The 14,426-nt window shown below is 33.1% G+C and overlaps 1 protein-coding gene across 1 annotated transcript in view; it reads left to right on the top strand.

Annotated features, from left to right (window-relative positions):
• Nucleotides 1–10,667: 10,667 nt before the first annotated feature.
• The window catches only part of LOC139504400 (hemicentin-1-like), a 41,191-nt gene continuing 37,432 nt past the window's right edge, over nt 10,668–14,426 (top strand). The window contains exon 1 of the mRNA XM_071294479.1: nt 10,668–10,770. The gene's annotated coding sequence lies outside the window, so the exon portion shown is untranslated. The remainder of the gene's footprint in view (nt 10,771–14,426) is intronic.

Below are 14,426 nucleotides of genomic sequence, written 5' to 3'. Positions count from 1 at the left end.
TAGTAAATTTAAGTTTTAAAGGATGGGGGTGAAATTTTATAAACCCATATTTTAGGATAAAATAAATGGAATGTTCTGGAAATTCGGTGGCTTTGCGCTCTTTTCTGCTCTTTGATCGGGTTGTTGTCTCTGTTACACGTTCCCCATTTCAATTCTCAATGTTATCATATATACATGTATACGGATATTTAGCATGTTCTAGACACATGTAGGCATAAAGTCGTGTATGTTTTGCGTATAAACTAATTAATAAAAGTTCACATCTTTGTGGTCATTACTGTACTTTTCAGTATGATAACTCATGTTCGGAATTAGTTGATACCACACAGAGTGCATACGTACAATGTATACATCATTAACAAGTTCTTCGAGATATCTTATTTAAACAAGGAAAAAGAAAGAAGAAACCATAAAACATTTAAAACTAGTGTCGACAATTTGAAAATTTAAAACACAAATATTGAGACAGATTTCATTTCGTTCTACTCATTGAAAATTAAAAAAAAATGTGCACATTGGATCATTTTTTCAAAATTTAATACTGCAAAGTGAAATGAAAAATCCTCTTCGTTAGAGCATTTTCCCTTTTTTTCCCAATTTATAATGTCAAAATGTAAAATACTCCATTTTTGAGCATTTTTGAATTTTCAATATTGCAAGTCAAATTGAAAAATTCTCCACGTTGGAGCATTTTTCATTTTTCAATATTTCAAGTCAAAATGAAAAATGCTCCACGTTAGAGCATTTTCATTTTTCAATATTTGAAGTCAAATTAAATAATTAAGCAATTTCAATATTATCATTTAGAATGATATTTGTATTGGTTTTTTTTTTCTAAAACAAGCAAATGCAAATCATTTTATTTATTCAAACTGTTGATAAAGTAAATCATTTTGAACACAAACTTATTATCATTTTCTTAATATCCTTGTGAAATCAAAAATTGTAATCACATTAATGTAATAAATGTCAAATCTCATTAAGAAAATGATTCCTCAAAATGACTTCAAAAGAGTTTTGTGACATGTTTCAAAACAATTAACTTTAAAATTTGTAGGGCAATTTTCAAAATCTATTCTGTCAGTTTAAAATGACAAATGTTTGGCGTAAATATACACGGTCTCAATTAAAACAATAGATCTATATGTTATATAGATAAAAAAAACTCTATCCAAACAATTCTGTAAATAAACTCATCAAATATGCCAGGATTAAAATTGTGTACGTCTACGATAAAAATCACTGGATATGTATTTTTTAAATTTGTTGTCCGATTTTTTTTTTTTTTATTTGTGTCAAATTGACCTTAACAGCGATAGGATGTATGTGTCTCATATGTAATTTCAATTGTATTGTTTTGTCCTATCAGTGCAACATCAATTTCAATAACATGGCAATCTGTTACATGTAAAAAAAATAGTAAATAGAATGAATTAAAAAAATTAAAAAAAACAAACATTAACCCCGAAAAACAGATTTTTTTTTAATACAATACAATGCTAACTACAATTATCTGTTTGAACTAAAATACACATCAGTATGTACACTTCCATATATTATTATGATTTTGCCTTTCAAATGAAATATTATACACTTCAGATATGTAAACAAGCTAGACAATAATCTTGTTAAATATCTCTTCTTAAATCGTATATAAAGTGCATATTTTTGGTCTATTTAAAATACCAAGTTTTACTGAATATAATCTGTGTAAAATTGACGTCAATTGCAAAAGGAAGTTTTAATTTGGTGTTTAACTTTTCTTGTCAAAGGTCTTTGATACAGTGCATGATACATAATGAACGTTTCTACTGTATTGAAAGAAATAATATATGACCATTTTGACAACAAGATCAATAATTAAATTTTAAAACACAAATTAAAAGTTATATACAATAAATATTCTTGGTCTACTTTTATGAAGAAAAAAAAAACATTCGATTTTTAAACAAGACTGGTGGGATGTTATTGAAATTCAATGTGTTATTAACTAAGAATGAATAACAGTTAGATCGTAAAACCTCTGTTATTCAAATACTGCAATAAGTAAACCTGGCGCCATGCACAATAAGCAGTATAGTTTTAAATGTTTTGCATCAAGACATTCTTGTTTTTTTCACTGAATATCACGTAAGAGAAGTTGTCATGTACTCGGTGTAGTGACGTATGGGTAACGTACTAGAGTTTACCCCTGGATATTTGAAGATGCCTCGTCTCTTATATATCTATCTTTAACTTGTTACTTTGGCCTCTGTCTCTCACTAGCAACGTGTGGGACGTGTTGTTGTCTTTGTACAGTAATTATGTGTCCAGCATCAACCAGTGTTAACCTATGCACTATTACAACTTTGTTGTATTCTACCTTTGCACTGCTATCATGTGCACTACTATCCTGTGCACTATCTATCCTGTTCTACCTGTGCACTGTTTAACCAGTACTCTCTGGTTTATGCTTTACTTGTGCACTCGTTTACTTGGTACTTTTGTTTCATTTATAATATCGACCTGCAGCCTTATTCAGGTACGCAGATAGATTCTTATTCAGAATCTATTTAATCTTTATAAAGTGAAAATAATTACCTTCTTGCTTCTTCTAGACGTCTTGACTTGTCATTAAGCGACCCTTATTCTGACAGTGAATCAGGTTTTATACTAGTTTTAGACCATACCATTTTCTATGGACGATACCAAATATCTTATTCTTATGAGTTTTTGTAGAATACTTAACCTTTATTGCTCTAACGTTTGAATGACGGCCCTTATTTTTACAACTACAGATCGTGATATTTCCGCGTTTGCAAACCACAACCTACCCGTTCCTGATTCTAAATATTATATTATTTCAATAGCAATGTAAACAAAACAAAACCGAAAGTAGACAACCGTCCAATTTTCAAACTAAATGAGTTCGTACAACAATGTTCCAGCTTGATAAAAGTAATAATAAGTTGAACCCTAGTAAAATAAAAACAGGTGAACTATATTCATCACATTACCCACGCTCCAGGAAATGTGTCCCCGCATTTATCGAAATCAATTGAGCACATCTACATCAGGTGGACTTTTTTCAGTCCCAAACTCTATCAGAGTATTGCCTCGAGTCATGTCATTCAAAAACCACAACTGTTACTTTTTCAGTAATTAACCTGTAGAACAACCTGTAGATTTATTATCTACCCGACATGACACGATACCCATTCAACTGTATACTATTGTCTTAACATTTGAGGAAACGTTAAATATGTCCATCAACTTAAATATATCAACTTTATCTTAAGTATCCCTAAGTCGTTTTACATCTTGATTTTAAATATGCATGCTGACAGATTTTTGAGCGACCAATCTTTAACTTCGAAAACTAACAAGCCAAATGATACATTTGAAACCACTGAAAACATCACAAAGCCAAAATCGGTTTGAAATAAAAACAACCGGCCACTTATGGACCACTCAAAGAGCTTGTTGAGAGGGATCTTTGTCGTGCACAAAGCGTGGTACTCCTTGAACACGGGACCTCGGATATAACGTCCCCATCCGACGGACATACATATTAAAACATACAACAAAGTTACATTTTTAGTAGTGATTCCCTCACTTTTAGTTGCAAATTAAACTGTCTGTCCATCAAGACTTTTAAACACTTCTTTTAGCGTCCATATAATTTTTTTTTATACTATTATATACTTAGTATATAATAAGAATATATATAAACAATAATGAGATCCACATTATCTAACAAAATCATGCAGCCATGTCGGCTGCTTGGTAACCCTGCGTTGACGCCCTGTGTAGTCTGATTCCTCCCTCAATACCTTTGATCAACAATGTTGTCCGTACTACCAGGCTCATCATTAGGAATTTCGGGCACCACACTTGCCGGATTAAAAGCATCACCTTGATTTTCGTTTTCGTTCATCTCTATTTCTCCTCTCAGAGGTTGGCCCTTGCAAAACCTCATTCTATCTACATGTATAACTTGTGGTCGACCACGCCTACCACAGTTAATGAGATAGTTAACATCGGAATATTCTTTGAGTTTTAGAAACGGACCACGCCAGTAGGATGTGAATTTGGGAGAATGACCAGCTTTTCGAATTGGAAAGAAAACATATACGTGGTCGTCTTTCTTAAACTTGCTCCAGATTGACTGTTTGTCATAATTATTTTTCTGAATCAACCTTTCCTGCCCTACATGTTTTCTAACAAAGTAGGGAGCTTCTTCCATTCATTATGAAGTTCCCACGTCCATTTGTTTTGTGAAATTTTCTTTAAATAATCAGGTACTTCGTACATAAGATCCACAGGTGAAGCAACTTCGCGACCTAACATCATGCGATTAGGCGTACATCCTTTTTTTCATGTTGAGCTGATCTATATGCCATCATAACATAGGGCAGTAAGCAATCCCAATTAGAATGGTATTCATCTACATAAGCAGTCAACATCTTTGCCTATGTGCAATTAAATTTCTCTATCATTCCGTCACACTGCGGATAATAGGGAGTGATTCTAGTTTTGTCTATCTGTAATAAATGACACATGTCTTGAAATAATTCAATCTCAAACTTCTCACCTTGGTCAGAGTGAACTGCAGTAGGCACGCCGAAACGCGTAATAACCTCTGCTACTAATATATTAGCTACAGTTGACGTAAGCATGTTAGGCATTGGAATGTTTTCAGTCCATTTGCTGTAATAATCGCTTATGACTAACAGACCGAAATCTGAATTTGAACCGGATGTTATGAATAAAATAAAAAACTAAAAAAAACTTTGGTAAAATGTTTCCGCGTTTAATATCTTCAATATGAAAATAGAGGCCCCTTGTGGGGGTGTCCAAGTATTCAAATAATCGTAAAATTTTTCTGTCAATATTACCATATAATCATTATTTTTTTTTTAAACAAAATAACTCAAATAATCAAAAATACAGTCCTAGATATCAATTCATCATAAAACATTTGGTCTGGTATTAATCAAATAATCACTATACTAATCTCACATGATCAAAAACCCCTTGGGGAGCTAAAAAAATAAGACATGATATTATTGCCAATAAGACAATGGGACAGTCTAGCTAAAGAGTACAACTGAAGTATATTATAGGTCATCGTATGGCCCTAAAGAATGAGAGTAAAACCGTATATATGTATAGTGAGGGGGGTAGGAGGGGTCCTGATCCCGAAATCCCGGGCTTAAAAACACGAAATCCCGAGGTCCCGAATGTAAATAAAGTTAAATCCCGGATCCCGAAATTTGAAAAAAAGAATTCCCGGATCCCGAAGGGGTAAATCCAGAAATCCCGAGCTTAAAAATACCCGATCCCGGAGTCCCGATAATATAGGGTCCTATCCCCCTCTATAGGTGCACGGTAAAAGACTTTCACATGAATAATATGAAAAAATTCAAACTGTGACGTTTGAAAAACTAATATGACTAACGGCATGATTTATAACAAAACTCATTGTTCATTTGTACACTAACAGAAGGTAAAAACATGTATAATTTACCAATATGCGGACAAATTGTTGATTCGACATAGGAATTGGCATACACTTTGCATTTGTATTTATGGGACATGCATAATCCTATTGTAATGATAGTGCTGTCGACATGATAAGGCAATATGGCCGCTCTGCACCATTAGCAAAGTATCCCAAACGGCTAAGTTTTGTCATTTGACAATTCACGAACGAAAATATGACAAACATGATCCAACAACAACCATGTATTAGGCTCCTGGCTTAAGGCATGCACATTTTTGGATGTACAGGCATGTGCAAGCGAAAAACATGCGCGTAACATACAGTGGTGTAACAGCATATATAACATAAGAAAAAAATGTAAGATTTCTGTACAGTTGGCTCAACTTGAACGATGGCGTGAGTTGTTTTCTGCTAGTGATGACTGGAGTAACAATGACTTTTTGGATTGGCATTAAATTCCACTTGGTTATGGTATATGGGAAAATAAATATATATGTATGTTCTTCGCTTGAAATGTGTGTATAAAAGTAAAATTATGATTTTAGCTGGTTCCACTGTCTGATGGTATGAGAAAACATATGGTCCAAGGACACAGTTATCGTCCTTTGGTTTTCGTTGTCCCTAGTGTAAACAGTGTATAACTTGCATGTTTTATTTAATACACTTTCCCAATCTATTTCTTGATATTAAATGCATGAAATATAAAGTAGGGGGGTGTAATTACATGTTAAAAAAATTTGGGTGCTGAATCTTTATGTTAAGTAGTGATTTGGTTCAGTTCAAAAAGGTCAAATTTTATCACGTCTGAAGCTGTCAAACTGAATTTTACACCCCCTTAACACAGAATTGTCGATATTTTGAGTTAGAGCTGGTAGAAGTTTCTATAATTTTGATATTATTTGTCTCACTGGTAGTACACTACACTGTAAAAATCTTTTTGAAAAAGAGCTGGTGCGATTTTTTAAATTTGAATGTATGGTCTAAAAGAAATGCACTACGAAATAACTGTGTTCTCGGGCCATATGGGATTGCTACGATTTCATGAACTATTTTTTATTAATCTTACGCGCAGTCTTTCCTGTAGTTTAGGCAAGTTTCACGAGTGTATCATGTCTGTCGGACTACTAGTGTTACGGTACCTGTTACAGACATATCTGGCAGCTCGTCTTTGGACCATCTCGATTTTGAAGGTTTATTTAACTGTGTGAAGGTTTCATACTGTACATGATATGCGGTATGGGCTTTGCTCATTGTTGAAGGCCGTACGGTGACCTATAGTTGTTAATGTCTATGCCATTGGGGTCTCTTGTGGACAGTTGTCTCATTGGCAATCATAATACATCTTATTTTTTATATGAATATTCCAGATTTAGTCGAACTAGCACAAGATATACCTGTATTTTGATGTTCTGACATGATGTTTTAGAGTTTCTTTTTAGGAAGCCCACGATATCGATGCGTTGCCATAAGCTATGATGTTGTTTGTAAGTTTTGACAATTAAAGTTTGCCCATGTTCTAGTTCAGATTAGATTTTTTTGTTTTTGTTTCAATTAAGAAATATATCTTGTATACTGCATATCTATTTCCAACTGAAAAAAAACTTAAAATAACCTACTTCTAGTAGGTTTGTGTTGTAAAATGTTCATAACAAGCTCTCTGGTTACTTTTGTCGTTTGTTGCTGTCTCTGTCAAACATCTAAATTCATAATCGTTAATGTTGTTATAATTGCAGTTGTACTAGTTAAATATGTAACAAATATACATCTTCCAAATTGACAATATTATGCTTTTTAAATATGACAGCATTTATAAGTAAGAATCAATGCTATTTCACAAATTAAAATCCTACAAGATGTACAAAACTAACACATTATTCAGTGTCATTTGATAAACATAATTATCAAGGGACATAACTCAGTTCTACGGAATAGAGATGCATGATAGTCAACTCCTCAGTCACTCTCACTTAAAAATATCTTGATGTGATACATGTACATTGAGTAACTACGTTTAATTGTAATTTTGTGAGACGCTGTTATTGCAAAACTTATAATTGTTTTTTTATAAGTTAGACCGTAAGGGAGCAACCATTAAACTTCAAAAGACGGAAGGGTATTGGTTTATTTTTGTTCGAGTCAGAGTTTTTTTGAGGGGTTTAAGTCTATCTTTTCGTCAAAACTTCACCACATAAAATAGTGGAAATCTGGATTCAGAATATTTTAGTTTTTGTCATCTGATTGACTACAATATATATTTTCCCATCAAATTTGGTGTCAGGATATTTTTTAGGGGGAAAATATACACCCCCTGCCCTTTTTGAAGTTAAAGGGTCGTTCCCTTAGTTTTCTCAATCGAAATGTTTTCTTTTTATTTTTATGTCTGGGCCTTTTATAAAATAATGATCCATTTAACGCCGTAGTTAGATCTTTGAATGTTGTTCTTGTTAAATTATTAAAACATAACTTATATGTATTGCTATGCAAATATATAAAAACTTATGGTATTTCATCTTGTCTACACTATTTACCTGAAAGAGGGACGAAAGATACAAGAGGGACAGTCAAACCCATAAATCGAAAATAAACTAACAACGCCATGGCTAAAAATGGAAAACGCAAACAGACAAAACAATAGTACACATGACACAACATATAAAACTAAAAAATAAGCAACACGAACCCCACCAAAAACTGGGAGTGGTCTCAGGTGCTCCGGTATGGTAAGCAGATTCTGCTCCACATGTGGCACCCGTCGTGTTGTTCATGTAATAACAAATCCGGTAAATAGTCCAATTCGGTAGGTCACATATGTTGGCATAGAAAATGGTTGTGCTGTTCTCTGATTGTTTATAACGTCTTTACAATAAATCCGTTTTATTTGACTCACTGATATTCAGATACTTACATGCTCAGTTTTTTTTCAGAATTTACAATATGGCTGAACTTCGTTCTTTCTATAAATATGGGCATGTAATTAGCAATTGCACTTAGTAATTCAGTTTGCCTTTCTTAAGATTGTAAAAAATATCTAAGCTTATGTTCTAGTTTTAATTACAATTTCTGTTCATCTTTCAAATAATAACAAGTGTGGACACAGATCAGTGTGGTTAATATGTTTGGATGTTTGGCAGTGTTTTCTGACAGTAGAGAGGTGTCTGTTTTTACAATGGGGTTCTATATCTAAGTGTGTTGCACAATGACTGTCAGAACCGAACACTAATCTTTAGCAGTTTTGTTTAATTGATATTTAGTTTAAATGCCCAAGACTATGATGGAGACATTAATTTCATTGACTAACATATGATAATGATAAAATGTGTTCCACATCTTTGATTTTTGAAAGTTAGGAGAGGAACACATTATGTGCATTTCTGCATGATTTGATTTTGATATGAGAGGTGTTATTTGAGAATACGCATGCATGTACTATTTGTATGGGTTTATTTACATTCTGTTGACAGTGGTAGTGATTTCTTACTTTGGTTTGTCCACAAAAAGAAGAAAGGTGAAGGATCCTTCGTTTCTGCTTTAGCATCAGTAGTAATAAGTTGAAAATGCCTGACATGATGCTGATAGCTAGATGAGCTAAAAGGTACACTTTTGTATTGATCTTTTATTAGTTCTTCTCTTTCGGAAATGCATGGTTAAATTAAAAACAAAATTAATAAATATATCATGTATATTAAATACAACTGAAGAACTGAAGAGATATATTTGGAGGACGTTTAAATATTCTTTCGGATAATTTAGAGCTATCTTTAACTTTGATTATTAAAAGTTACCTACTTTTAGTACAAATTTAAGAAATTGCACAACAATTGATTTGGTCGGCAAATTTGAACAACCAAAGTAATGGCTCACCGTGTGCCTTTGAAAGAAAATTTGAAAGTGACAAGTTGAAGCAATTTTTGTTTAGAGACAAATGGTTTCAGGCATCCTACATGCTGTTCGTTCGTATTAGGATAAAAATCATGCTAGTAGTATGGGTTTCCCTTGCACTGTTTTGTGTCAAAATGTAGGTAGTTGCAACAATATCCAGGCCGTATCAGCCGACATAGGTGATGACTCAGATAAATTATCATGGACATTGTTGTCCTTTTTATATATTTAGTTTATTTTGATTTTTTTTGGTATGGAAACTGTCATGTCTCACTGTTTATGCTTGTTATATAACACGCTTTCACTCATCGCAGTCATGTCAACTAAATATTAAACGGGACTTAATGAGATGTTGAAATTCATTTTAAGCAAACTCATGCAGTGACATGTTAAATCCTGGAAAACTAAAAAACGAAATTTAACATGACTACTACTTTTATTTTCTTTATCAAACAATGCATTTCGGGGACTGTTTTAAAAAAACTTATACTATTAGGTATTCAAGAAATGCTATTTGTCGAGGTCAACTATCAAAGTATTTTGTTATTTTTATTTAATAGGTTTATTTTACGTGTTTCCTTCGAAATAATTAAATGAAATGTTGTTATGTCGCCATTAACAAAAATCGAAATACATCTAGTATTGATACATAAGACTCCTTATATAATTTATTTCATTGGTTATCAATTTAGAAAAGTATTAATGGTTTCTTCAGATGAAAATAGGAAATTTTTAAGTGATGACCTTTGACCTTGATTTACTGCAAGATTGTACCAGTTTTATATTTACGACGCATGTTTTCAAAAAAGTACTCGATTTCAGCTTTCCAATGAGCTATTAACACTTTTATTTTTGTACTATGAATGCAAGACTTTTTATTTTTATAAATGCAAATTTATAATGAAGAACATTGATTTTCATAAGCATTTATCAATCTCAAATTATAAACATTATTTTACAATACATAATACACCTTTATCATTATCATTTGCGTTATAATATTTTCATGAAATTTTAAACTCTATTTTCTTTCTGAAATGCTGATGATTTACAACTCTAGCACAATTACATGTTTGAATATATTATTAAACGATGTCAGTTTAAATATCCTCAGTGCTCAACATATCTATCAATAGAATTAAATGTGTCAATGAAATATTAATTTTATGGGTTTGTAAGAGACGTTCTCGTGTTTCGGCAGGATTTATCAAATGCATATAAACATGACTATGGAAAATCATTGTTGTCATTACATAATTATTTTATTACCTTGAAGAATATTTCATTTTCGTAGAATCCAAAATACAGTCACATACATGTAAAACATAATTAAGAAGATTTAACGTCAACATTTTTATCGTAGGAATTATCATATATAGTAGAATCAACAAGAAATAGCTGGTGAAGTAAGTTCATTAAAATTATTTTCATTTCTAATAGAAAAAAAAGTATGTATCTTGTATATATGCTGTGAACAAGTTATCATTTTGTACACATACAATTGTGATGGCCAACATTGTTGATCAGCAGGATAAATTTGTTCTGAACCTAGCGAGAATAAAATATACAATACATGCAACCAAAATCGTGTTCACCAAGATTTATGATACTGCATACGAATATTGATAGAGCATTTGTCTAGAAATAAAATTTAAATGTTTTAAAAACGATCTTATTCGCACAAACGGTTGTTTGGATTAGGTTTTCGGTACTTAAAGCAGTTGAAATGCTTTTAGATAAATGTTTCAGTAGTATACCGCTGTTTGAAAGTCATAAATCAATCGAGAGAAAACAAATCCGGCTAACAAAATAAAACTAAGGGAAACACATCAGCTATAAGAGGAAAACGTACAACAAATAGTCAAGGGTTTTGTTCATGTATATACAAAGGAGTACATCACTTTTTGAATTAATTACAAGGAATTATTTGAATCTGGAATAATTTTGAGTTCTAATGAAATGATTAAAAATGTATGATAAAATCTATCCAAATTTAAAAGGAAGAGCGATGCATGCACTGAATAATGGGGAGGGGATTGTAAGTTAATACTGAAATACTAGTGAACTTTACCAGTACGCTTATGTCGTGTGTTAGTTTGCATTATACATTTCAGATTTTTTCCCTGAATTCACATTACCTTTTCAACGCACCAAGTCTCGTTCGGTTATGCATTGATGTTATTTCCACATGTTTTGTCTTTTTTTTGCTGTCCTGACCTGAAAGGTGAAGTGAGTGTTTCTCATCACCTGTCGTCCGTCGTCCGTCGTCCGTCGTCGTCGTTGTTGTTGTTGTCGTCGTCTGTTAATATTCGAAATTCTCCTCTGAAATTGCTGGACCAAAAACCAATTTTGGCCACACTCATTGCTAGGGTATCTTGTTTAACAAATGAGTCCGATGACCTCGCCTGCCAACCAAAATGGCCGACATGGCTGAAAATAGAACATAGTGGTCAAACGCAGTTTTTGGATTATATCTAAAAACACTAAAGCATTAAGAGCAAATTTCAGGGGGTTAAAATATTCATCAGATTTAGATCTATCCGCCCACACATTTTCAGACGAATCCGACAACCCGTTGTTCGGTTGCTGCCCCTCAATTGGTAATTTAAAGGACATTTTGCAGATTTGGTTTGCATTTTTTGTTAACTTGAATATTATTATAAATAGAGTTAAACTAAAAACAGCAATAATGTTCAGCAAAGTAAGATTTACAAATAAGTTAACATGATCAAAATTGTCAGTCGAACCCTAAAGGAGTTATTGCCCTTTATAGTAAATGTTTAACAATATTTCGTAAATTTTGTAATCTTATACAAAAGTTTTCTCCTCTGAAACAACTGGACGAAATTTAACCAAACTTGGCCATTATTGTCACTAGGGTATTTAGTTTAGAAAATGTGTCCTATGACCCCGCTTGCCAACCAACATGGATGTCATGGCTATAAATAGAACAGAGGGGTAAAATGCCGTTTTTGGCTTACTAGTATATCTCTATAACTAAAGCATTTAGAGCAAATCTGACGAGTGGCAAAAATGTTCATCAGATTAAGATGTATCTGCCCTGAAATGTTCAGACGAATCTGACAACCTGTTGTTGGGTTGCTGCCTTCAGTTAGTAATTGAACGGAAATTTTGCAGTTTTTTATTTTAGATATCATTAGTATCTTAATTTGATCTTATACTATTAACTATGTTTTAACCTTGTTTTAAATGATTTCCAAAGCATCAGTTAATACATGTAGTACAGATGAGTGATACAGGTTCTAAATGGGAGATATTATGGACATAATTGTGCAAATCGTGATACAAGCATGACATTTGGTATATGGGTGGACAAAATGATAATTAAAAAAAATCAGCTGCTGGCCATAAAAAATTCTCATTTTTTCTCAAGATGGCCACCGCTCATTTTGCAAATGGCGTCATATCCAATTAGTTACATTTCGTAAATCATTTGAAACCTGTGTAACAGGTATAATCCAATGTCAGATTTGATCAAACTTAAAGTACAGTTCCTAGAGTACGAAAAAACAATACCTACATGAAGAAACAGAGTGACTTTCGGTCCCAAAATGGAAGCAAAATGTGGAAAATGTCAATTTTATCATTTCTATTGCCTTAACAAGAGATATTACTGACTTTTTAAAAGTTCAAATGCATATATAGATTGTTCAGATAGACAGGTTGCTTATCTTATAATTATCTTACAGTAACCAATACACAAACATGTACACCAAAGGCCTGAACAGTAGCATTTACAATTATCAATACAGCTGAATTTCTGGCAACCGCATTTAAAAAAATCATGACACGAGGATCAGCGGCCAGCACAAAAGTCCAGTTTGGTTTCCAATTATCATTGTTTTTTTTTCTTTAACCCAACTCCTGTGGTCATGACTTGGTAAATGAACCTGTCGAATGCATAAATCCAGACGATATATGCTTCTCGTTTGGTGTGCTCCAGAAGATTAAAATCGTTTACAGGGAAGCAGCGGCCTTATGATGCTATTCCGCCTACCACAGGTTATCATAATGATTTTGTGGTAGGCGGAATAGCATAATAAGACCGCTGCTTCCTTGCAAACGATTTTAATCGTTCCTCCTTAAGAGCAAACGGTGATGTCTCCGTACATGATGCAAACAAATACTTCTTTGATGTCCATGTCTGTGTCTCCATACAAAATCGGGCAAAATGTCCGTTACATCTAGGAATACTTTCAATGTCTGCCAAGCTGACCTTTTCATTTTCCGATGAAATGCCGACACAGTGTCGCACCCACTCAATGCATGTCAGAAAGGAAAAGCTGCTACACGAGGACCAAACGCATTTGATATGACATGTACAGGAAGCAGTCAAAAGTATTTATTTCTTCAAAAACCTATCCACAATTTGTCTACACCTAATCTTGCGAGCACTGTAATTCCTATATTACTACATCTATGTCAGTACTACTTAAAATTACTTTTTACAACCATTGTCAGCAGCATGCTTATCATGGATAATTTTTTGTGTACCTGTTTTTTCACGGTTACAAGGGGATAGCTGGGAAGTATCCGTATTAAAATTGCTAAGTACATTTTCAACTTGAGTAGCATAAGCATTTCCATTAGTCTCTAAAAAAGCAATTCTGTCGGCAAGAAACTTAAACAATTCCGTTTTGTTATCATCTTCACAGAGAAAACTACTCCAAACCCTTGACGTTCTACCAGAACCAACAACTTTCCGTCTAGTACCAGTACTTTGCCTTTTGTTTCCGTCCCAGCCTTTAAGTAATTAATTTAGTAAACAACAAATCGATGTCTACTCTTGTATACTTATCGAAGGAAGATTTATGTAAGGCAGTAATCATCAAATATGTTTTTATCACACTAATACACTTGGTGACAATAAATTAAGCATTGCTGCCCCACCAACGATAAATGCGTCAGAATTTTGATCAGTTGATTGCAAATCGCAGAATGTTTCAAGTATACCAATTTGCTGCGATTAAGTACTATATTCTGACACATAGACGGAGGAGCAGTTTAATTTTAATGGCTAAAGAAGAAATAACAAATCTAG

The sequence above is a fragment of the Mytilus edulis genome, chromosome 14 (assembly GCF_963676685.1).
Source record: "Mytilus edulis chromosome 14, xbMytEdul2.2, whole genome shotgun sequence".
NCBI classification, from domain to species: domain Eukaryota; kingdom Metazoa; phylum Mollusca; class Bivalvia; order Mytilida; family Mytilidae; genus Mytilus; species Mytilus edulis.
Note: the sequence above shows the minus strand (reverse complement) of the source record. Positions and strands in the feature narration are given on the sequence as shown.